This window comes from Typopeltis vanoorti, chromosome 5 (assembly GCF_054136105.1).
Source record: "Typopeltis vanoorti isolate ZY-2024b chromosome 5, IOZ_Tvanoo_1.0, whole genome shotgun sequence".
Taxonomy (NCBI): domain Eukaryota; kingdom Metazoa; phylum Arthropoda; class Arachnida; order Uropygi; family Thelyphonidae; genus Typopeltis; species Typopeltis vanoorti.
The window spans coordinates 105,459,379-105,486,745 of record NC_143553.1 but is presented as its reverse complement, the minus strand read 5'-3'; the positions used below and the strand labels follow the sequence as shown (position 1 = coordinate 105,486,745).

General features: G+C 34.8%; 1 protein-coding gene across 1 annotated transcript in view; it reads right to left on the bottom strand.

The window, feature by feature from the left end:
- rg (A kinase anchor protein rugose) overlaps window positions 1-27,367 on the bottom strand; it is a 1,380,990-nt gene that overhangs the window by 965,195 nt on the left and 388,428 nt on the right. The gene's annotated exons all lie outside the window — the stretch shown is intronic.

The window sequence follows — 27,367 nt, the reverse complement described above, 5'->3', positions numbered from 1 at the left end:
TGATATAATTATGTTACTACTTACTTTTATTGAGATGGTTGAGCTTCTCAGCCCTTGCAGAGTTACTGGATATCTGGCTCAATATTGGTCAACTTCAGTCGAAGATCGGCACACACACACTAAGACGATTTCTGTATTTTGTTTTTATTTGAAGGAGCGATGAAAATCCTTTCTCACAAAAATAGGTTATAGAAAGCTGCATGACGATTTTCAATGCTTCAGATAATTCGGGAAATTCACTTCTCGCTGAAGGCGAGATCCAGAATCGAGCCAAACCAAGATCACAGAATTGCATGTTAAACCCACTGTCACTTGAAAGCTCAATTATCTTTTTTCGATAACGAAAGATCGTTCTCGTGACTGTAAGCCTGAAATGGATCACGAATCCACAGAAATTTCTAATAAAAGTTATTCGGAAAATATGTTTCCAAATTCTGTTTCAGAGTTTTGAGGTGGTCAAAAACCGTTTCCAGAAACTCAGAATCAACAAAAATATCATTTTCCACAAAAAAGGATTCTAATGTTGGAAAAGGTGCAAATTGTCTGTCTTTTACATAACTAATCCATAACACCGTTTTTCCTTGAATGCCTTTATTTTGTCGTAATCATTTAGAACAGTTAAAGAATTTCCCTGAAGAGAGAGAGATTTAGTTCATTTAATTTCGAAGAAATGTCTGAAAGATAGGATAGTGTCGATAAACATGCTTCGTCAACAAGAAGTGATGCAAAATCAGAATTAAGTTCATTTACAAACAATAAAACTTTGTGTCTTAATTGAAATAACCTTGTTACTACTTTGTCCTAGAAAGTCACTGAATTTCAGAATGAAGCAAAAAGTTGCATATATTCACTGTCCATTTCATCGCAGAGAACTGAAAATAACCTATTATTTAACAGTTGAGCCTTAATAAAATTAACTACTTTACAGCGTTGTATAGCACAGTTTTAAATTCTGGTGGCATTCCTTTGGAGGCTAATGCTTCCCTATGTATGAAACAATTTACCCAATTCATATCCGAAGCTACTTCCTTGACCTTAGAAACAACCCCACTATGCCTGCCTGTAAGGGTGTGAGCTCCATCCGAACAGAAGCCCATAGATTTTTCCTGCTGGATCCCTTTGTGCAGTATGTAATTATTGAGAGTGTGAAATATTTCTTCTTCAGTTGGTCAGGATGACGAAGTTCTACAAAAGAGAATATCGTCATGAATGTTGTTATCATGCGCATATTTTAAGTAGCATATTAACTGCGCATCATTTGTAACATCAGTAGTCTCGTCTATTTGTAATGCATAATAATGGATCTTCTTAACTCTTTCGATTAACTGAGATTCTATTCTACGTCACCTGTCATATCATTAATTCTGCCACTGACAGTGTCATTTGAAAGAAGACTCAAATTAACATCTTTCAGTAACTTGTTGCCCAAACATAGTTTTTACCACATCTTTTATAGCTGGAAGTAGTAAATTTTCCCCAATAAAATGAGGCTTTCCTCTTTTTGCTGTGCACAAACTTAAGAGATAGGATACTTCCAGTGCCTTGCTATTAATCGAACCCATGGCCAAAACCATATCTTTCCCATGATTTAATGTTCCCAAGCATCGCTGAAAAAATTCAATTTTCAATTGGCTTATTTTTCACATCACAATGTTTAGTTTCTAAATGTCATCGGAGTTAAGCAGGTTTCATGCACTCGTTTGACAACACTTCATAACACAAAACACACTGAGGTTTCTGTTCACTTTCATATCCACACCAAGTAAACCCAAATTCCAAATATGAACTGTTATATTTCCTAATACTTTTTTCTTTGAACTGCTCGCCGTTACAACACACGTATCACAATTAGGGTTAGCATCACCTGTTTCATTTGCTTTTCTTTTCAAAGTCCAAGTTCCACTTTTCCATTATTAAAAAACGTTTCCGAAAAATATCTAAATACTGGGGTTAACTCACGACACACTTTGTCCAAGTATCACTTAGCACTTCTGAAGATATACTGAGCCTTGGTTGAAGGAGAAAACCTTCAATAATAAAAATCAATAAACAACAAGCAATTGGTTGAAATGTGGAAAAAAAGAAGGAACAACCATATTGTTGTTCACTACACCCCTCTTTTATTACTCGTCATTCCCGCTATTTCTTGATTTCTTTTAAGTATCCATTTTATTTCAATAATTTTACTTACTTATTCAATTTTAATTTGTTTTGTTTGGATAATTAATATATATATATAATTTAAGTCTGCCTGTGTACCACCTGTCCCATCGTCGCGGACCACAGATTGGGAAACACTGGACTAGATCATTATACAATACACCTAATCAAAGCTTATTTCTAACAGATCCCCTTTTAAATATACTAGGATATTACAAGTCTAATATTTCACTTATTAGTTCAACAGATGAAGAACATAGAAGATAAATATAACAAAGATGGCAAAATGTTCTTTAGCCTATTGGAAAAGCTTAGAAATGGAAGAAAGAGAACTGTAAAAGAAATCAGAAATGATGAGCATAACACAGAAACTAAAGATAAAGATATTTTGTATGCCTGGAGAAAGAAAGACAAATGAAACAAGTAGTGATAGAACAGACATCAAAAATATTCAAGACAAATGCAAATTGTGACCTGTTGGCTGAGTTGTTAGCATACCCACTCTCCACAGTTTAATCATCAACAGCTGCAGATTTAAATGCTGCTGTGGGAATGGATATTTCATAATGTCCTTAGGTGGGAGATGAATGTCATCAGCCAGTGTAAGACCACTGTCTTACTTACTGGAGGCAAGCCCAAAGTAGCTTGAAATTTAATTTATTTAGTGTATGATAATGATGATGATACAATGACTGTCAGACTCATATGGGCCTCACAAGCATTGTATTTTCATTATTCATTATCTCTACAATCCCATTTTGAAAAAGAGTGGCATTAAACTTGATATCAAAACTGGAGCTGTTAAGCTTAGCTCTTAACTTTATGCAGATGACGGTATATTTTTAAATAAATCTTCAGGATTCCTAAATTAAATTAAATCACTGCTGTAACAAATTTCGCATGAACATCAGTAACACAAAGAGAAAAACTATAAAAGAGGCAAAAACATGGAAAATATCAACTACATTCTAAATGGAAACCAGCAGAGGAAGTAAAATATTTATTTAGATACAATTTTAGTGAAGTTGGCAAATGAAATATAGAAACAAACAAAAGAATAGAAAGTTAGTATGGTGGGAAGTCAACCGTGCGTAAAATGTGCTTACCTGCTTGTCTGTGTCAAGAGAGAATTTTTGGTTCACAAGTAAAAAATAAAAATTAAAATAAAAAAAAAAATCAGAAGAGGAGTTTCAGTTTAATCATCAATTTCATTTATGTAATGCCAATCCTATGATATGTTTTTGTCATAAATAGTTTTTTTTTTCTCTTCTTACTTATTGCAAACATTGGGGGCATGGTAGGTATTGCAAACACCTTTTTGTCAATTATCACTGATTCTGTAATAATGAAATACTAATAATAATAATACTTATATGTATGCATCATTTTATTTTCAGAAAGTGAAGTGCTTAAGCATACCATAAAGTAACCAAATTGTGATATGATAGACCAAAATAAATACGCTGCAGAAAACACTGTAGGTTTTCTGTACATCGAAATTTTAAGTTTTTCAGAAGAACGGATCAGTTTCACATCCAGGAAAGGCAGGGAACCATTAGTTTCAAACTCAGTTGTGAATTGGATATTCAGGTTGACTATTGAGATGTTCAAGGAAATCCAGGAGAGAATCATGTATGTGGCTCCAAATGAGGGAAAATGTCCACATATCGTTTCCAAATTCCAGGTGCTAAGGAATAGGAGGAGATAGCTTTAACTTCAAAATCTTCCAGATAAATGTTGGCAAGTACAGGAGATAAAGGATTACCCATTGCTAGACCATGACTTTACTTGTAGATGGTGGAATCTAAAGTATTCAGACTTGATGCAATGAGTAACTAAACAGAAAACCTACACACACACACCAATAGATATCGCCATAGTTCCATCATTTCCAACCTCAGAAACTTGGAATTATTTCTACTTTGGGGACATAGAGCTCACTCTCTTCTTGATGACCCAGATGAACTTCATAAAGAAATCAATTTTCTTAGATCTACTTTCAGACTGAATGGTTATTCTCAAAAAATTACTAAAAAATACCTTTTTAATCCTCCTAGTCGCCATATTGAAGAAATGAATAATGTTAAAGGCAATATATCTATACCATACATAAGCTCAGTCTCTCAAAAAAGGTTCTCCAAGGTTTTCTCAAAAAAATATAACATTAGAACTTTATTCACTCCGCTTCATAAGATCCGCACTCTAGTGAGCCGTCCAAAGCCTAGCCATCACAATCTAAAATATCCCGGTGTATACAAGATATGGTGTGACTGCGACATACCTTACTTTGGCCAGACAGATAAGTCTATTGAATTGCATATGGAGGAGCACAGGAGGGACATCACTTACAAGAGAACATGTGCCAATGCTTTATCCAGCCATATCCTTTTTTCTGCTGATTCTGATGATCAAAACCATAGTCATACAATCCTTTGGGATAGATCTAACAACATTTTCCGTTGCCATGACAAATTGGAGAGAAAAATTGTAGAATCTAGAGAAATCATCCTCAACTCTGTACATTTAAATAATAATTTAAGCTACAACCTCCCAGACTGTCATTCTGCTGTGATCACATACTGGCGCTCACGAGATGCTATACGCACGCACTCACCCAAAAATGTGGCCAACGAAGGAACAGCTTTGAATATGTTAACTACAACGTTTTCACGTTAAATATGTATACTGACTTTCCTGTGCTGTTCACAGTTTTTATCTTCAATGTTTAATGTTTTTTCTTTTCTTTTATGAAAACACCTGAAGAAGGCTGTAAAAAGCCGAAACTAGTCATGTGATACCATTAAACCTTTTTCCTTTACTCTCAGTTTATGTCATTCATTCTTTTACAAAATATGTTTAACAACCAAGTAAATCAACCTCAGTACATATATATATATATATATATATCAGGGGCTAATATTCTGGGTGTGCTAGTTGTGTGGTGATCATCCACGAAATATCAGTATCACACCGATATTATATTTTTGCATTTATTCTCGTTAAAGACTCCCCCAATTGTTTGCAGACTTAAAACTGAAGTCTGCAAACAATTGGGTCTGACACAATATATTAATGCTTCATTGTCCTCTTCACGAGGATAATGAAGCTTCATAATTAGTGCTTCATAAAGAGGCACTTTTCAACGTGTAAACATTGTGTCACATTCGCGTTAATAGCTCGGGTGTGCTTTCAAAATGCATACACCTTTGAGCCCTTCAAAAAGATGTAAAAAGGTGCAGTAGGTCAAATTCTTATCGTTTTAGTATTTTTAAACAGCTGAGAAGGCGAGACTGGGTAAGCTAACATTTTGAGCTCACCCAGCACCTAGCAGCTGTGATTGGTTATTGTGTCAACCAATCCAACTGAATGTTGTCACTTGTTATGAGTTGAGCATTTCCGGTATCCGATGGCTGTATTACAAACAGCTGTTACGCATGTTTCCTGGAACTGAAAATTTGAAAGTGGATGTTAGGAGAAAAATGCTAATTGTTTTTTCTTTTGCTTGTGCAGTATAGCATCTGTTGAAGTTGCAAAGTTTTTTTAACGGTATACAGACATTTTTATTCTAGACTTTGGAAACAACAGACAGTAAAAAAATATCTATTCCTGAATAAAAATGAATATTCTGTGTATATAAGACATTGTTGATCTACAACAAAATACCAGCATATGTGAGATGATAAGACAAAAGAACAGCTGATACTATAAAAAAAAAAACAAAAAAACTGATGAATGTAGGATTCTGGAAAGTGTGGATAATTCCGATAATGATCGGATGTTATGTATACTGAGTCTCAGTAAACAAAAGAAATTTCTTGGAAAACGGAGCAAAATATACACAAACCAGAGATATACACATAACATGGGCAACAAATTTTACGAGATGATTTGCTGCTCCATCAAACAATATTTATTCCTGCCATTCTCTGTCTCCTCATAAGTTTTTTTTTTAATTATGCCATCATAAATTCACTTATTCATGCCTAGACTTTATAGGATCATGCTATTCGCTCTATCCAGCAACTTATAGGACACATATATCACAAATGTTAATTATTAATAATTCATTTACCATTAATGAAAGTATTTCTACACACATTTATTCTCTCTTTTCATTTCCTATTCTAACATGTCTTATAAATGATGGTTCACATATTTTCATCTTTGAGTATTTCAAATATACCAACCAACTATAGCATTCTCCTTCATTGTTGTTTTCTAATAAATCTCAAAACAAACAGATTGTTCCTCCACTCTACACAGAAGTATTCAAAGTTATCCTGCAATTAATTGCATTGGACCAATTAAGATGAGCACTGATGCGCTATGCACTCTCAAAACTTTCATACATCGATAAAAATGCAATCATACGGTCATGGACGTCTGCAGAGGGAGGGGGCAAATGGGGAACTCCCCACAGGCTCAAGTAAAAAATTCCACAAATTATAATCGTAAAAGTGATTGAGATATGTAACCTTAAACCCTCGACCATGGAAAGCTTTGTCTGTCTTAAAATTTTATTATGAGTTGGCCTGTTTCAGCCCACGGCATGGTAGCCATAGAATACGTGTTATATTGCAGCAATGAAACATGTGTTCCTGTTTTTGGTTCATCTTTTTCTGATTTGTGAACAGTGAGACCAGTTCGTTTGCCCTCTGTTTCACTGAGTTAAGTGTAAATTGCAAATTTATAGTTAAACAAATTTAAACAGAAAAATACATTTTTAAAAGGTAAGTGTATGTAATTTAATATTATTTTACTTGTTAGTTTTATGATTTTTTTGCTTTTAAACTGAAATAATTTAATTTAGGATTTTGGGATTAATTAATTAGTTGATTTTTAATAAAATATGCCAGTCATTTTTTTTATATATGAAACTGTGCTAAAAACTATTAATTCTGAATACTTTTTTTTGCAAAGAATTAAAGATCATTAAAATCAATTAAAATGAAAATAATGTGCTGTATTTATAGTTTACATCAATAAATAATTACATCAAAAAATGCTAAAAGACGTTTATTAAATAATTATTGATATTAATGTTTATTGATGTAATTATTTAATTAAATTAATAATTATAAAAATTTATTGATGTAATTATTTGTCTCTAAGGCCCCCCCTCGGAAAATTTTCTGCGGACGCACGCCCATGCATACGGTCAAATTGACGATTGACGTGAAATTTGTAGCGCATGTTGCATAACCCACATGACAGCACACCCAACCGAAATGGGCACTCGACGCCACTGATATATATATATATATATATATATATATATATATATATATATATATCAGTGAAGAATTTTTGTCTGGTTCCAAAGAACTCTGTGCCTAGAGTCAATAGCATGAGAAGCTAGGCCAGACTTGACAGATTCCAAAAATCTAATATAGTATTGATGTTCTTCAATTATAATCAAAGCAGAATGGCCAGTATGTCCAAAATAGGAATGATGACATGAGCAGAGCACGCGATAGGCACTTGGTAATAAAAGGGATGGTAATGCACCCTTTGTTGGTGGTAGGAAGGAAGACAGTTTCCGAGCTGGTTTGAAGGAAGTGTATAGATTGAATTTACAAAGAATCCTTGCTATTTGTAATGAGGTTCCTTTAAGGTAGGATATTGAAATTATTTTCAAATTTTATTGTAGTCCAGTTAAAAAATGATAATTATCAATAATTATTTGAATGGTAGTTTGTTGTATCCAATACATATCAGATTGCTTTTAATTTTATTCAGTTCACCTAACAAAGGGGGATCAGAAGCACAGATCATATAAGCTCTGTGTACAAGACTCTTGATAATACATATTTTTTTTTTTTTTTTATGAATGATGGTGGAAGGATGAGTGAATGTACCTGCCAGTAAATGTTGGCTTCTGATAAACTGAAAACTCAACATGGCCTGCAGGATTATGAATTAGCAATATACCATCTAAACTTCAACTACCTGTCTATCCCCTCCCCAATCCCTAGCTTCGTTTATTTCCTGGAGTACAGTTCCATGTTATATATCCGACACTTTCACTATGGCAAGTCGGGTCTGGCAGACCATGCTTTAGATACCCCTGCACACAGGATCAATTGGAAAGAAACAAAAGTAATGCACAGAAGCTTCTACAAGTCAGAGAGGTTGTTCTTGGGGATCAACAGAAGCCTTAAAACATACTCTAAACCTTAACAAGTATGGCTGTATAAATCTACCAAAGATCCTAAGACCAAATTAATATTTATTACTTTTATTTTATTTCATTTTTTCAAACTTTCTAAGACTATCAGTTGGACTATTATTTCAAAACTTCGATTTTTTTTTTTTTTTTTTAACCTAGATGCCGCCATATTAGGACTGTGTTCCACGCTGCAATTACTATTACTAGCCCCACTGTTACACCGGATTGTGGTTGTTTTGCATTTGTAACAAACTTTGTATTGTGTGCTCTGAAGATGTTGGATATAATACCAGCGAAATATTAGCTTTTAAGTTAATAAATAGTTATTTTCTTAATCATCTGTGTTCATATCAAACCGTGAAATCTATTACAAAAAATGTCTGATGAACACATAAGCCTATCCACGCGTATAAATGTGATACATAGCTTGTAATCGATTTATCCCGAAATGCATAAATTTACATTTCTCCACATTAAACTGACACATATTATCTTTTGCCTATACTGGTAGCCTATTCAAATCATCCTACAAGCTCTCCACATTGCCTTGATTAACTATCACTTTTCACTTTTGCATCATTGTAAGCAATTACATATTTCCTTTACGATTATTTTCTATATTATTTATGTACAAAATAAACAACAGTGGTCCTAACACGGAACCTTGTGGGACACCAGTAGTCACCTGATTTTGCCTGGATTCTACTCATCAATTTTTGATATCTGTCCAGCAACCTCTCTCTCTTATCATAATATATAATGGGGATGGATATAACGTGTCGTATCCATCCTCATTTGTTCTAACTTGCATCACAGAATTCTATGTGGTATTCCATCAAAATCCAGTGCCTGTGCAAAATCCAGCAGAATCAGTGGGTAGCCATTTCCTTTATCCAATCAACTGTTCATCCAAAGTTGTTACTCAGTTGTTAATTCAAACAACTGAGTAACAACTCAGTTGTTACTCTATTATAAAAGTTAGTAAATTACTAAGGCATAAACGATCCTTTACATAGCCATATTGCAACGCAGAGTATCATATTCTTATCCACTCATTCTTGAATTCTCTTTTTGAAAAATTTTTCCTTTTCCACCACTCCTGAGATACTCATTGGTCTATAAGTTGCTACTGCAACTTATAATCTAAGGAAAGCTCTAACACTGCAACTTATACAGTGCAAGAACCTTCCTTATGCAAAGGAAGGTTCTATTTTGCACTCTTTCCATCCCTCTGGAACTCTACCAGAGCTGAGATTTAAATTCAACAGTCCAGTCAGAGGCATTGCCAGTTCCCTTGAACATTCTCATAAAACATGAGCTAATATACCATCTAATCCCAAAGTTGTATTTACATTGAGATTTGGCAAAATCCTAATAACCTACAATTCATCCACTTCTGTTCCCATATCAGTCTCTGTCACAGTAGTAACCTCATTTGGATAATGTACCCTTGCAAAGTGGTCACATAGTAACTCAAATATTTTATTTGCTTCTATCACCTTGTCACATTCAAACCCTCATTAGAGTTATTCTTTCACTTCCTTGTCATAATGAAAGAACTCTTTGGGATTTCATTTGGCATGCTAAGCTAGTTTCTTCTTGTAATCTGATTTTGCTTTCCTTACCATGCTGATCACAATTCTTGCCTGACTTGTAGTTTACATGAACTTGCTGGTAACTTTTCTCTTTACATGCATTCCACAGCATTTTCTTTTTTTTTTTTTCCTGCTTAATGATATTACTCATCCATCTAACTCCTAACTGCTTAATTCTCCTGACTATAGCTATATAATGCAATATTGTTTCTTCTAGATGCCCCTTAACTATCTCCCATGTGCTACTAACATCTTTCCCTTGCAGGGTTTTATGTCCTAGCACAGATTCAAGCATCCTGCTTAGCATGTCATAAACACCCGCCTTGTAGTTCCACATATATCCCTTCATGACAGAATATTTCTCGTGCTTTACAAACTTCCAAGTCAAGACTGCATGGTTACTATGCTTGCTTCCCTCAACTGGAGGCAATGTGGCTACCTTGATTATGTATAGTTCTTAGCTCTTTTGAACCTATGACTAGGTCCAACACTCTTGTACCTCATTCCCATTCATCACATGCTGTCTCAAGTAATTATCTCTCAGTAGGTGTATAAATTCCATTTCCTTCGTGCCATGAGATCTTATTCCTTCCAGTTTATATCTCCACAGATGAAGTCCCCATAGTAATCACTCACTCTGCACCCATTGTACTAATTTACTGATTTATGTCTTCCACATCATCCCTGGAATCCCCCGACTTATAGCAAGAACCAACCATATATTCTGTTTTACTGGCCAAGATCCCACACCTGACTGCTTCAAATTAACAACCATCCTCCTCCTATCTTCTATTCTTTTTGGCTGCTATTCATCTGCAATCATCAGCAGTATCCCTTCCCCCATTCTATCTTCTCTATCCTCCCTAAAAATAATAAACCGTTCACATTCTATCACTGTAACTACATCATCTGCTGTTAGCCAAATCTCACTAATGCCTATAACTTTTGGTGAAGTTATACTAACCAATGCCAAAAATTCCTCCCTCTTCTCTTGTTCTTGATACTTCTGGAATTAGCATATAGAAACTGTAGCATTTCTTTAGTCCTCTAACCACCTTTACTTCCTGAACTGACCACCCTATTCAATATTTTTGCTTGACAGACTAGATTTTGCACTTGGTAGTCATTCTCACACTCACTTGCCTAATGGGTGTCTTCACATACACACACACACTCACCTGCATCTACCTTAATTAAGTTTTCCTGAATTCGCCCTTCAGCAAGCTTGGTGAACAACACTCTCTTGAGACACCTAACACCAAAATCGTTTAGGTGCAGTCCATGAAACTCAGACCATAGATCCACAAAACCTGCATTTTGATTCATTTGCTATTAATGCCCTCCTCCTCGATTTGCCTCTATCATAGTGTGACAGGAGACTTAAAATCTTCACTTTTTTGCGCTTCATTTTTGTTTCGTCCAACAATTCCTTCACATATTTCCCCCTCATAGAATACTTCTCGCCTTATTGATTGAACTTTACTGAAAAGATTTCAATAAAAGCTGAAACCGATCTGGATAGTGGCACTTCTCATAATGCATAGCATTATACATGTCTGTAAGGATATGTGCATTGCATTATGGGATACTAAGGCAATTAATGTGAAGTCATTAGCTTCTATATTACAAGTAGCTCAGTTGGGAAGTTACTTGGTGCACACACTTTCTTTTATTGAAATATAAGCAAACTTCTTTGCTTATACTTCAATAAAGGATGAAACCAAGAATATAATTTTGTGGGATCTTTAACTTATAGTATAACCAAGAGAAAAATTTTTCAATAATTAGCTCTAATCCAAAGTATTTCAGTAATAAGGCGTGATGCCTTTTGACTACTTGTATATGGGAAATAAATAACTTCTGAATCACTTCAACCTTGGTATCTCTTCTGGATCTGGCTCCCACTGATGACATCTCAGATTCTGGCAAGATAAGTACATTAATTTTCTTTCTTTTGTTTTTCACTTTGAATTTTATTTTACTGAATGCTATTGGTGGTTTCATCCCCACTAGCACTTGCACTTTTAAGTAATTATTAAGATTACTAGTAGTATCTCCATTATAGGATTACTTTTGGTGGTATCATGGCCACCATTTTATAGTAGCTCAAACAGAGCATTTGCTGGTATAGAATTGTTTCTATATCACGGAATTATTTAATTCACAGTCTTATGACTGAAAGGTTTTTTCTTTTACAATCAAATGCAGAGGTTTCTCCCCCCCCCCCCCGCGAGATAATAGCACCAATTCCCCCAAGGATGCAAATTCTAGGAATTGAAATTACAGGGTGTGAAGAAGCTAGATGGCTGACTAAGAATTTAAAAGAGATAGTTGGTGCTAGTAATATATATTCTTTCACACTGTACAACAGAGGGAAATATTTAACTGGAGTTAAAGATGTGAAAGCAAGGGATTAATTATTACAGGGGTTTTACTTTCAAAGGTAGCACAGTAATTCTTGTAATGATGGGAAGCCATTACAAAAATTACATGAATTACGTTAGGTTAAAATAGTAATAACTGAAAGATTGCCAATGGACTATATAGATAACAGTAATGAAATTCTTATATACATGTTCTCAAAATGGAGTAAAATCAGTAACAAATGAAAGGGTTTACCATGTGAAGATCCAAACTATTTTTCTGGTCAGATCACCTTCACAACTGATATGAAGATGCCCATACCAAATTTTTCGACATCAGTACAACCTGAGTTATGGAAAACTATCACAGAGCACAGAGACAGTGCCTGTGTTGTGGTTCATAAGATCACTTGGGTAGCAACTGGCCCAAATCCAAATGTTTCAACTGCATGGATTAAGGACATATCTCTAATCAGTGTCTCAAATCCTATCAGAAATGCAAAAGTTATGAATATTGTGTTAACACCTGTCCTTTCAGAACTTTTGCTGAAAGAGTGGGAGCAACAGTAAAGCCAATTAGAACACCGAATATATCAGAGGGGCATAATGAAAAGTTCCCAAATCTTCCAATTCAGTCTAGTCAAATATGGATGGAACAACATCAGTTGAAATTACCAATAATGAACCTAGTATAACAACTGAACATATACAAGATGAAATTCAAACGTATGAAACTATTTTACAAGGAGAAACCAGAAAAGAAACTTAAAATCAAGTAAGAAAACTGAAAGAAATTAAAATGTAGACAAGATCATCAAAAAGAAAAGATGAATTAATAAAAAAAAATTGAGGATAAACAAAAAAAATTAAAAGATGTATTAAAAAAAGGAACTAAATCCAAATTAAAAAGAAATAATAAAAAAATGTAAAGATGGAGAAGGTGTTGCAGATCATCTAATGAAAACTCTTCAGGCTCAGAAGAGTTAACAGACTATGAAGAACCATCTCATGCTAATCAAAGGAAAGCAAGAGATACAATTAAAGAAAAAATAATAAAGCTTACTGAGATAAAGTTTTCTTAGTATTATTATCATCTACATGAAAAAGAAAATAACTAGCTTCCAAATCAAGAACAATAGGCATGAAATTGAAATAATGGAAAGCAACTGGGAAAAAAAAACTGGAAAACAGTTTACAAGAAGCAGGCTACACAATTGCTCCTTCACAGATTGACGACCTCATCGGGGTCATCCAAAATCTAGAAGTTTAAAGACTTACCAGTGACACTTCACTAATAATAGCATCTCCTTTCTGCATTGCATCATTGAATGTAGGAGGATTTGAGAGCAAGCTAAACAAGAAGCTGTATGGAAACTTGCTACACCATAATATCAGGTTTTTATTTCTCCAAGAAACATACTTCTGCAGAATAGAGGTATAAAAACTTTAACAGATAGATATCCACTTCTTTCTTGTTGGAGCTTTGGAAGACTTAACAGGGCTGGAGTATGGGTTCTTATTCTTGCCTCTCCCTTGGGTCATTCTGTAAAATCCATAAGGATGCAGAAGGAAGAATCTTGAAAATAGAATGGAAATACTGTGGATGTGTAATAAGGTTTATGTTTATGCTCCATCCAATGGAACAGTTAGACAAAAATTCATCCAGGAATTGCAGCCATATTTATACGGAGCCACTACATTATAGCAGCTAGAGACTGAAATTGTATTGAAAACCCCACATTAGACAAAATAGGATACCCCAGGAGTGGAAAAGTAGGATATACATAGTTAAAAAATGTCTCAACAATGCTCAACTTACAGGTACACAAATCAAGGTACTGATACTTGTCTTGATCAAATTTATATCTCTTCTTCTCTTATAAATAGGATAATTCAGATATAACATTTTGACATCAGCATGTCAGATCATAAGAGCTACTTAAATTCCACTGCATAGAACAAGCAGAGATCAGATCTGGAAAATGAAGACTTCCACCAAATTTTCTGTTGATCTTTTCAACCAAATTCCACACCCTCTGTTCAAATTGGAATAATGTTACTTGGAACTGGGATATGTGGTTAAGATTCAGAAAAGCATTAAAACAGAATATGTTTGAAAAGGGAAAGGAACAAGCATTCCCCACACAAACAAAAATAAAAGTCCTATATAAAGAGAGAAGCTGGTTTGTAGCAAACCAATGCAAATAGTACAGAATGTAGTAACAACATTAGAAACATTAATATAGAGATAGAAGTGGAAAGGCAGCAACAAGTAGAAGAAATAAATTTTAAAATAAGAATACAACAGCACTTAGCAGATTATGCTTCAGCTGCATGCTTCAATAGACAATTCACTAAATTGTGCAAAGAAAGGACTATCACTCAAATCTGCGTTGATGGTGAAGACATGTCCACTCAAGACATCCTTGACTCCTTTCAAAAAACACTACAAAAATGCGTTTGAAGACAATATTACTGTGGGAAATTAACTCTTTGAACATTACTGGCTTTCCTGTTCATACCCAAGATAGGCTTGACAGACCCATTACAGCATCTGAAGTTACCACAGCCCATAAAGAATGCCAGACAAGAAAAATTCCAGAACCTTGATGGTCTAGAGATAGAACATAATTACAAGGGCTGGGATTTTATTCTTCCAATTCTAATTATGCTGCTTAATATACCAAGTGAATTTGTAGCAAGCCATACCATCCTCATTCCAAAACCTAATAGAGATCATGCTTTAATCAGCAGCTGGAGACCTATTTCTCTATCTAATACTGACTACAAGATATTTTTCCACATTATCAATAATAGGCGCAAAGTAGGAATGAGATACATAATTAGAAGCACACACAGGTGTATGGAGTCCCAGGCTGAGCAGTAGAATTTAATTTGTTTCTGCTACAGGATCTACATCCACTTAGTTAATATGAAAAAGCAGCCGATGGCATGGCAGTGCTATCAATAGACCTTACTCAAGCATTTGATAATGTCCAGAATCCCTTTCTGTTCCACATCCTCCAACAAATTGGTCTGGGTGAAAAACTGCTATCTGTTATCAAAGGAGCCTATGTCAATTCAACTACTCACCTCCTAGTTAATGGGTTCCTGTCAAACAAAGTCAAAATTCAAAAAAAATCAAGGAAGCTTGCCCTCTTAGTCCACTACTCTTTGCAGTGGTTCTTGAACCTTTCTTACAGGAATTCAACAATACACATGCTGTGCGAGGAACAAGTGACTTCCAATTGAAGGAAAATAAAGTATTGGCATATGCTGATGATGTAGTGGGCGCTTTGAAGGATAATGATTCCATATTAATCTTTTTTGGTATTTTCAAAAAATTCAGGATTAAGTGCTAATGCAGGCAAGACAAAATTAAAAGTTTTTGGAAAGTGGGATTTTGGAGGCATTCCTTTTAGACTAACCCCTCATTATACTTGGAATTCCCTTCTCCATTTACCCAATATTACTAGTTGAAGAACTTATATACTAGAACACTGAAACCTTAGAAGACTGGAAAATTGAGCCACTTTTCTTTTCTTCTAAAGCCATAGTAATCAAACCATAATATTCTCTGCTCACTTATACATAACAAATATTATAGACACCACAGAAGGTTAAGAAAAGCAATTATATAATAAGCCTGTGCAATTTTTTTGGTCCAGCAAATACCAAGAAGTTTAAAAGTAATTTCTTCAACTATCAAAGAAACATGGAGGATTTGGGCATTCAGTATTAAAATTCTGCTATTTAAGCTATACAGCTTAAAAAATCCATAAAATGTTGTGTACCAATCACACACATGCAGACCTTCTCTGGTACTACCTGGGTTTGCATCATCCCTTGTTTGAGGTAAATGATTATATAGGTCCATAAGCTGAGATTGTTCCTGAATGCTACAACATTCTGCCATTGAGATTCTGTCCATTAAAAAAATAAAATTTGGTATAAAGAAATCTTTAACCTCTTTCGGCATGAACTTCCACAGTTGGGGTACTAACAACACTTGGTGAAACAAAGTGTTGTTAAAGTTTTTCACAAAGTTTTTGTGAAACACTTTGTTTCAAAGTTACTCAAGTTCCAAGGATACCCTAACAGGAGGGATCTTGCTTAGAGAATTGCATATGGCTGCCTTCCAGTCAATACCATCAAATGGAGGTACTGTAACATCGGAGATCTAATCTGTGACTTCTGTTACCAATTGGAGACAGTAGAATATGCATTTTACAGCTTCCCCTCTTGCCTTGCGTATTTGGAACAGATTATGTAATGTGTTGGGCAAAGAACCTGTTCTGTTACAACAGAACAGGTTCTTATTTTTTTTTGCAGTACCCACCACCTGTCAGCAATGGGAAAAGAATTTTGATTTTTATAATTAATGAATTAAAATACCATTTACAGAAGGTTAGAAAGAAACATGGATTTGAAAACCACAATATGACATGTAAATGCTTTATAATATTGTACTGTGGAAATTTTATTGTTCAGTCAGACAATTTTTGTATTTAGAAAGAAGCATTCTAGGAGATATCAAATTTTTGGCTAGGTGGCATAGACCACCCACATTATGCAGTACTCACTAGGGGGAGATAAAATTCTGTCTCTTTTTACTATGAGAGGTTTTTTAAATGGTTCCATCCTCTTAATTCAATGTAGGCTTATGATCAATTGCAGGAATGACTGGAGAGCAATCCCAGGCAGAGATAGTCAACTCAGATAAGGCTATCTACCTGGGTATCAGTCATCTTTGAGCTTAGTTTCAATTGGTCTTTTGGTTATTGATTTGCATGAGACTGGTGAAAAGGGAAAACTGATAGCCTTTGGCTATATGATGATATAAAAGAGCTGAGGCCACTTTTCTATCTCTCATACTATCTGTCTGTCTTTTCTTCCTCCTAATACTATCAGAGTCTATTGCACCCCTATACTAGCTCTCTTGTCCTATGATGCGCATCCTTTTATTTTTTTAACAGCAATAAAGGTCAAAACTGGTCTGGGTGGTGGCCCTTTCCATAATGCATAGCATTATACATGTCTGTAAATATATGTGCCTTTCATTATGGGATACTAAGGCAAGTGATGTGAAGTCATTAGCCTCTATATACAAGTAGCCCAGTCATGAAGTTTGTGCATTACTTAATGCACAAACTTTGTTTGCCAACACTTGGATCAAGTATAAATCCAAGAATATATAATAATTTCTTTGCATCTTTAACTTATAGTATAACCAAGTATAACTTATAGTATAACCAAAACTTTCTAAGGATATGTTGATTTACATGATAGGAACTTTTAATACATTTTTTTTTTCTTTTCATGGATTTCCTTTTTTCCTTTTAACTGCTTGAGTCCATCATGAAGTTCAGAATTTGCAGTAACTTCACCACATACGTCTCTAGTGAATCAATATTTTCTTTAGTTTGTTTGCCAGTGTTCTTCCAAAAGTAGTAAACATAATACATATTTACGTTATAAATCACAAGTTAGAAATGAATACAAGAAAAGGATTTTAATTGTAAAATGAGAAATAAAACAAGTCTCCAATCTTCAGTGTTGAATTTTCATTTTCAAACTTTTTTTCCCCCACTTGAATATTTGTATATATGAGACAAATTCACCTCTGAAAGCCGCTCAACTTTGATTTTTTTTTTTTCCCAAAACTTCTTGCACATTTTTTTACTACAATATTTATTTTTATCCTGCTTCAAACTAATTGAGGATGATTTCTAATTTTAAATCCCTTATCTACTCTTATATTCTTAACCAGCTTGGAAATATCACTATCAGCAATAACAATCAATAAGACTTATTTTTTAAGTCTTCATATGGAGATGCATAAATCCACATGGATTTACGTACATCTTCACTTTCCAACAATAAAGGTGCACACAACTTTATATATATTTTATGTTGGAACATGGTATTAATGATGACTAGTTCATCTGTCCTGAAAAGAAATCTAGCAGTTAATTACCATTATTATTAGCACTGCCTTTTTCTTAAAATTTTTCAAAACATATATCTGAGATTCATTTTCTATTCTACTATTTAGATCACTCAAGCCTTTTCCCCTTTCTTAAGTCAACTGCTTTCTGTAATATCTTAAAAAATTCTTCCACTTCATCCTTAACAAAACCTCCTGTGGGATCATAGGTTCAAATGACTTACAAAAAACTCTCTCCTCAGCAGAACTATCTGTGGGACCAATGGTACAAATAAGTTCATTGTCCAATTCGCCATCTTGAAATTTGCCCACATTACTTCACTAGAAACTGCCTGCCAAGAAGTTTATATTTGTGTTGCATGCTATAGCTATTCCTTTCTTTCCTTAATCGCTACTGTCCAAATATAATACCCCATATTTATTTAGAAAAACCTTGTGTGTGTTTTAGTTCATCTCAGGAACACCAATTATTTTGATGTGGTGTTTCTCTAGTTCTTTTACCATTTTGACTTCGTTTCTATTGATACTATTTATACTGGTGGTGGTGTCTATATTCCATTCTGCTGAAGTTCAGTTCTAATATCTGATTTGTCCTGATTTCCTGACAAAAACAGAAAGGCCTCCTTTAAACCAAGTGATACCCAACCTAGTATAACATTTTGTCATGTTCATGATCATCTTGTGTTTGGTTTTAAGTGAATGCAGAATACAACTTAGTTGGCTAAATCCAAAGCTGCAAGACCATCTTCACACATCATCATCATCCAGGTGGATACTTTTCTTGATGGATACTTACTTGAGTGTGCCACAGAGCATTAGATTAGAAGACCTGGTCTATCCTCCACATTTCTTAAAAGCTATATCATCCTTCTCCAAGTTACCTAGCCTTAAACCTTTGACTCTTTCATTCCATCTATCTCTTTTTTTTTTTTTTATAGCACACATGGTTTTCTTCAAAATCACACTGAAAAGTGTCCTTCTTTCTACTTAACTATCTGTCCATACACATAGGACTATTTTGTAATATGTTATTAGGTTGGCTCCCATCATGTAGTATGTCAAGTTCTGTCTGGATACCACATTATGAGTATGCTAAATGGATCTTTATTCTCAATTCCATAAGGTTCTGTTCTTTTACCTAGTCTGGTCCTCTATATTTGACTGCAAATCCAATATACAGTTTTGTTGATTAGAGAGTATACTGCATTCCTCTGTCACATGTGATAAGCCCTGCACTACACAAAATCACCATTACTTCCAGAATATCAACTTTTCTGCAATTCAAAATTCCTATTTCTAAATCACTCTTCAATGTGATTCAGGTAATCACATTAAATCCAATGCTAATAAAATTGAATCTTGTTTCATTTCTCAGGAAAACAACCTCTATTCTTCAAGTCTTACTTTTGACAATGCTCAAATTGTAAGACAAGAGGAAATTCCTCTTCTTGGGATTACTCTAACTTCAAATTTCTCTTGGCATAAACACATTTCAAATATCACCTCCACAACATCCAAAAAATTAGGTTTCCTCTTTTGCTCAAAGCATTAATTTACCTCTGAATGGCTATTAGCTCTATACACATCTATTCCTTACTGTCAGTGCTAGACAAATACCCAGACAAGATCAGATCTCTCTCTCTTTGGACTAACAATTACCTCCAGCCTTTCCTAGCATAAACACATGACTCGACTATTTATACTTGCGTGCTGGTTTGAACTCATTAGAAGGTTTAATGGAATAAAAATAGCAGAAATAAATAACAAAACATATTTAATCAAGCCTATATTTTGTCTTAGTTACTGAGACATTGACAGGGAAATAATATTAAAGTTGTTAAAACACACACAAAATTGCACAAAACAAATAATGGAAAATATTAGACTGAAAGCCTAAAGTTCTATGAGGAGTATCCTCTATGGATACTGCTGGTTAGCCTTAGTTGTTGGACTGAAGGCTTAAGAATCATCAGCAGATTTAATAAACCAACCTAATCTTAATAAATATGGTGTATTAAATAAACTAAATATACTAAAAGGGGAAAAGATTAGACTGAAAGCCTCAAGTCCTATTAGGGGCATCCTCTATGGGTGCTGTTGGCTAGCCTTAGCTGTTAGACTGGAGGCAAGAATCAAATATTATTTTTATGGCTATTTAGCCTATTTTTTTAGGAGTACCCCCTTTTTTATAATGTCATTGGCTTTTTACTCACTTTTTAGGGGTATTACTGATGTTTTAAAGACAGATATATGAAGAATATATATATACAGGAAGAATAATTCGGACACTCCTTTGTAGGATGTTGCTGGTTGTCTTCTTATTCAGCAGTATCCAGCATGGGGGGGGGGGGGGTAGAAAGATGTGGGAGAATTATCAGTGAGGCAAGAGGCGTGTGAATTTTAAACTTTGGTTTTTTAAGGGTGGGAAGAAAATTCTTTGGGAGAGAGGTGAAAGATAGAAATTTCTTGGGGGAAGGTGAAGGATATGATGGGATAAGATAAAGTTTCCCAAATCTTGGGAAGTTTATTTAATACAACATATTTATTAAGATTCAATTGGTTTGTTGAATATGCTGCTGATTCTTAGGCCTCCAGTTCAACAACTAAGGCCAGCCAGCAGTATCTATAGAGGATACCTCCTCATAGGACTTTAGGCTTTCAGTCTAATCTTTTCCACTTATTGTTTTGTGCAATTTTGTGTGTGTTTATACAATTTTAATATTGTTTCCCTGATAATGTCTCAGTAACTGAGACTAAATATAGGATCAATGAAATGTGTGTTTAATTATTTATTTGTGCTGTTTTTATTCCATTAAACCTTCTAATGAATAAACAAATCACATCAATATCTTCCTTGGCATCTAAAAAAGTAGGCATTTTTTTCGGCTCAAGATGCTATTTCACACCTACCCAACTCCTAACCTTATACAAATGCCAAACATATCTATAGAATACTGTACACACATTTGGGGTGGTGTACCTAAAATCTCTCTAAAAATTCTTGATGCTGTCTAAAAGAGAGCAATTTGGCTCATAGATGACCAGTCCCTCACAGGCACACCATTTCACCTCTGCATTTCTTCTACAGGTATATCCATAGTCACTGTTCCAGTGAACTGACAAACATCATTCCTCTGATTTCTATCAGACCTGTTAACACAAGATTAGCTGCTGGCCAGCATCCCTTTTCAGTACAACTGCAAACACATCAAACCCTATTCCTCATTTATTTTATCTACCTGTGTCCTCTTGAACAGCTCTCCACGTAATGTGTTTTGTAACAATTACAACCACCAGCTCTTCACAAAAAAAATTTTAAGTTTCTTCTTCTTTCTTGATCCTTACCTGCATCCCACACATGGCGCTGATGTGATGTAGGTTCTAATACCTTTTATATGGGAATTAAAAAGAAAAAAGGAAAAAAAAAGATCACAAATCCACCCAATCACTGGGTACTGTTTTAGGGAGCTCTCAGGGGCGGCATTCCAGTGAATGCCACCCCTGAGAGTTCCCTAAAAACACTCTACACAGAAAAGAAAATTAATTACATGCTGAAGTTCAACTTCTGCTAAATGCATTTTCTATAAATCCTTCCACGAATAGCATTTTTTAAGGAAATTACAATGCAGACTGAATATTAATTATAGTAAATTTAATTAATACTTCCAATATTTCAGCAAATTCAAACTGCCATCATCAGGGAACATGGCACAATACAATATGCAGGTACTAGACTAAATAAGGCTGAAGCATTAACCAAAGGTAAGCCTGGAGTCCTGTTATATAGCAATACCTATATAACAGGGCAAAATTAATTATTTCTGATAATAGTTCCTTCAATACTGAACTTAACCACATTCTCCATGCTGGCTACAATGTCCCCCAAATCCAAAAATATTAAAACTCTAATCCCCCCCCCCCTCCCGCCACACACAAAACAGAGACTACATCAAATTTATCACAATTCCATATATCTAAGGTGAATCTTAAAAATCAGCAAAAATCTTTAAAAAAATAAAATAAATAAATAAATAAATTTAATAGTCTTACAACCCCACTTTACAGACCATATAAAAATTCCTTATGACTGAAAAGACTGGCTCTTAGTCCCTGGACCTCCCAGGTGTTTATTTCTTGCAGTTGTAAACTGTGCTAACTATCAAACAGGTAGGACAGCCAACATCAGAATTGCTGAACACAAGGACTACATCTAGTTCCCGCAGCTATTGCAACTCATGGCTTATGACCATGCTCTGAATACCAACTATAGAATATGCTGGAAGAAGGCAACTCTACTCCACCACAGCAAATATAAATAAGAGACTATTTCAAGAATTGACCTCAGCCTTAAGAAACTGAACCAAATATAGGAAACACTCATCCTTTAGCCCACTAAGGGACACTATATAGGACTTTAGGATGATCTTTGGTTGCCATACTTCAGCCTCATTTACCTAGTGTAGTGCCTGCATGCACATATCATATCATACTGTGTTCCCTGATGATGACAATTGGACTTTGCCAAGGTATCGGAAATATTAATTACATTTATTATAATTAATATTCAGTCCATGATGTAACTTCCTTAAAAATACATTTATGAATAGCCAATGTACACCAGAATTCCATGACCAATGTTCATTAGAGCTGGCATTGACAATTTCCCTGTTTTCTTCCAAATCTGTTCAAACACATGCAGCATGTGTTTGAAGCTTAGTATGGTTCTATTCCAAATTCACAGAGCAAAATTTTTCTCTCTCTTCATTCATTCCTTCTACTACTATATATTGGACCCATCTTCAATTGAACTCATTCTGATGAGCAGAAAACATCCACCATGGCATGCAATGAAGAACCCAGAAGAAGCTGGTAACCTACTCAAAAAGGGAAAGAGGAATACCATCAAGATGGTAGCCTGGTAAGAAAGGCAAAATGCTACATTTGATCAAATGCCTTGGAAATATCAAATACAGGGTGGATGTTAATTCTGGCACATCACCTTTTAGCACAACTGCAAAAATACTATCTGGACTAGGGGATTTATTACTATCAAAGTTCTTCAGGTGGCTACTGAGTATTTTTCTGATTACCTGCTTGTTGAAACTGGAGCACTATCTCAAATCAGCTACAATCTGACCTCATGTCAGCTACAGGAACATTGGTATCTGTTTCCAGTGTGCAGAAGGCTTCATGAAATTGAAACGGTAGTCTATATGCTAGGTAACTAGTAGTTTGCATGCTCCTATCTTCACATCACAGGAGAGAAGGTTTGAAATGAGTCAGGCTCCATGTCAACTGATTCATCACTGGATGGACACATTAACCTGTATGGCTGACCTAGTTAGCCTGGTGGTTAGCGTATCTACTCTCCAATCAAGAGGCTGCAGGTTCGAATCATGCAAAGGGCACAAATATTCGTGATTGTCCTATTAACCAATTACCATATGTACTAACGTGACCTGCGTCCTGGTGCAGTGTGACGTTTGATGTCTTTGTGCTCTAAAAAAAAAATCAAACCAACTGTATGTGTTCCCTAGCAGAACACTGAATACACCAACTTATAGAGAAGAGCTCCTGGATCCCTATGTTATTATTATTATAATATGCAAACCTCCATGGAGCCTGAAAAATCATTGGGGGGGGGGAGTCCCAATCTAGCATAGTTCTCCTTAAACCATTAACCGACAAAACACTCACGACTAACATTGGCAAGCCATTCCTCTCATTCACAACTCTCCAAGCAAAAAATCTAGTTCTCACACTCCCACTAAACACATTCAACCCTTTATTCAACCCTTGTTCTGGTCTCTCTAGCCATGTGCTGAAACATTTCCCCTGCATCTATCCTTTTAAACCCTTTAAGCAAATTAAATGTTTCTATCATATCCCCTCTTTTTCTCCTATCAACCAACTTCTGCAATTCACACACCTTCAATCTATTCTCATAGGGAACATTCCACAGGCCAATCACCATTTTGGTCACTCGCCTCTAAATCCTCTCCACCACTTCCTCATCCCCCAAGAAACCCAGGGGACCAGACTTTAGCACAGTAATCCAGATGTGGACATATCAAGGCCTTATAAAGAGGAATAACAACCTCTTTATCTCTACATGTTAATGTGTTATTTAATAACCAAGTAATCTTATGGGCTACCTTAGCAATATGTCTTCTAAACTTTAACTCTCTGTCTACCACCACCTCTAAATCTCTAGCTTCATCTATTTCCTGGAATACAGTATCATCAATGTGATACACAGCTTGTAATCTATTAATCCCAAAATGCATAATTTGAATTTTGCCCTGACACCACATGAAATGGGGATGGGATGCCACTGATATATATGAAATTATGTTGTATTTTCAGAGATATATTGTTTATTTGCAATTTCTTGTTGCGTTTTTGATATTTTATTATTGGATTTTGTGGGAGATTTTAACTGCAATGAAACTATAATTTGTTATGCTGCCATCCATGATAGTGGAATATTAAACTTATAAATCAGGGACATATGATTAGGGATGAAAGCCTTGTGTGCACAACTCCCAGTCCTCAGACCCAGATCTAAGCATGGTCCACAGTGCCCCCCCCCACCAAATGTTGTTATACTTTGATTCCCTGCAGTCACAACTTGCTCTGGCAGGTTAATTATAGCAAGATTATTTACCAGCTGATCACTAACTAATGAGTTCCAGTCATGTATGCTATTGGCAGCCAACCTACTTTACTACTGTAGACTGCTAGGTGGTTAATTATAGCGTGAAAAGCACACTCAAGCAAGGCCATCATCTGCACTACTTGAATGAAGAAAAGGAGGGAACAGAAACCGATCTTATTCTTGAGACAAGATACGGTAATACCCACTTCATGCCTCCAATGTGAGAATATGCAGGGCAGAGTTGTTTCACCAAATGATAAAGTCATCTATCATCTTGAGGTCTAGATAACATTTTTCTTACAACTAGGAAAGATATACTTTTAAAGCAATGATACTTCGCACCAGATTCTCATTTGTGGAAACAGTCCATCCTCTACCAGCCAAGTCAGTTCCATAGTAAGGTGAGACTTACTAAGCCAGGAGAGGCTATATATTGTGCATCACCTGCATATTACTAATTAATTCCTGAAAGGACACAATTCAATGATGTGAAGAAAAACATCAAGGTATGACAATGAAAAATTCTAAACTGCAAAGATGTCAACATAAAAAAATCATACTGAAGGTTCAGAAGAGCGAGTGGTAAGTATAAACATGTCAAAACCATTCTACATAATAGTCTGGTAAGGTAGGAGAGATACTAGAACCAGCAGTAGTTCTTTGTATAGGTTTTTGCAGGTAAAATATTTATGTAGCATTTATGCCCACAGCAACTAAGGCCATGAAGCCTGTGTATGTCTTTAAATAGCATGTGTGTTTCACGCATTTGCAGAGTGAAAAAAAAAAAAAAAAAACTGAAGAAAAATCGTTATATAGCAATTGCAATGTATTTGTCAGAGGAATATTTGTAAAAATTAAACCACATCAAAACTGATCCAAAGGTTAGTTGTAAAAAAATAATCCTCAAAACAATGTGTTTGAAATATTCAGATGATGACCTCATATGGAGGGCAAAACATAGGGAGATTAAAGTAATTATTCTTAACATGGATGTAGTCTTCATAATTTATCAAAATGAAAAAAGGAAATCTTTAGTTTTTTTATGTATGTTGGAGAATTACTGATCAAGGAGGAAAGAAATCCAGATGCATAATTGGAAAGGTTGTAAATCGGACAACCAATAGTCAACTAATAGATATTAAAGGAGCATTCTCTTTGTGAATTTTTGGAAGTCCATAGCATAATGAACATAGTTATTTTTCCCAGTTTCTTTGTTACATAAATGTGCTGTTGTAATCTAGAAAATAGTATTGTTGTAATCTAGAATATAATATAGAATATGAGTATTTTGGGAAGGTTAACATTTTATTGTATGATCACCCCACATACTAGTGCATCTTCAGAAAGAATACAGAACTGAATTAATAAATAAAATTTTAGATGAATACAATGCTGTGAGAAACAAACTAAGAGTTATGTTGATTATCTCTTCTATGCTAGAAAACTATTACACAAAATACTTTGATTATTTGATTATTTTCCAAGCCTTTAATGCAATTCTGTTACATTGATGATATGTTGACAATGTGGAACTCTTTACTGTCAACATGCTTCTTTTTTCTTTCCCAATCTTAATTCTAACCATCCAAGAATTTATTCTAGAAGTAGAATTCAATTAAAGTCTTCCTTTCCTAGAAAATCTGATCCTAAGATAACTCAATGACAGTTTTTAGTTTAACAGTAAAAACACTATTACAGGGAGATATATGAATTCGTCTTTCACCCATCTTAGAATTTAGGCATTATCAAAATGGTGGTTAAACACCCTCTTTATGCTAAACAGATTCTCTTCTGAAACAAAAACTATCATTTATTAAGGATACTTTTTCTAATGGTTACAACTCTGACACCATTTCATAAACAATGGACAGCAATGGTCCTTGCATCCTCATTCTCTTCAAGAAGACAACACTCTACAGTCTGTCAAGGGTTTGTCTGAAAAGCTCATCAAGACTTTTGCATCAAATAAATCCTCAAATTTCACTCCCTCCACTTCACTCCAGAGGAGAAAGGACCAGCTTTCTCCTCTGGATTTCTTGCTCTTCAGTTCCTCTCATATTATTATTATTATTACACTCTCCATGGAGTTGATGGACTCGTTGTGGGGAAGTTCATTCAACTGACAACATATTTATCATATAGAATCTTAAAATCCTTAACACTCCTTGCATTGTAGGTATGTTTCAAGAGCATCAAGATTATTTTCATGAAGTTGTTAAATTGAGTCTCATCCTTCACCATTTCTACTAGACACAGGTATTCAACTGGAAAAAGACTGAAGTGGCTATATTTCGTTAGAGAGGCTAAATAAATTAAAACAAACATCCATTAAAACATAAAGCATTATGTCTTAATGGATGCAATCTGTAATAGATTTTTACTATCTGTATAATATCATTAATGCTTTATTTGCTGAACACCTTTTAAGTGCACATTATGTAATTTTAATATTGAGGAAGCAAGCCTAAGAATAAG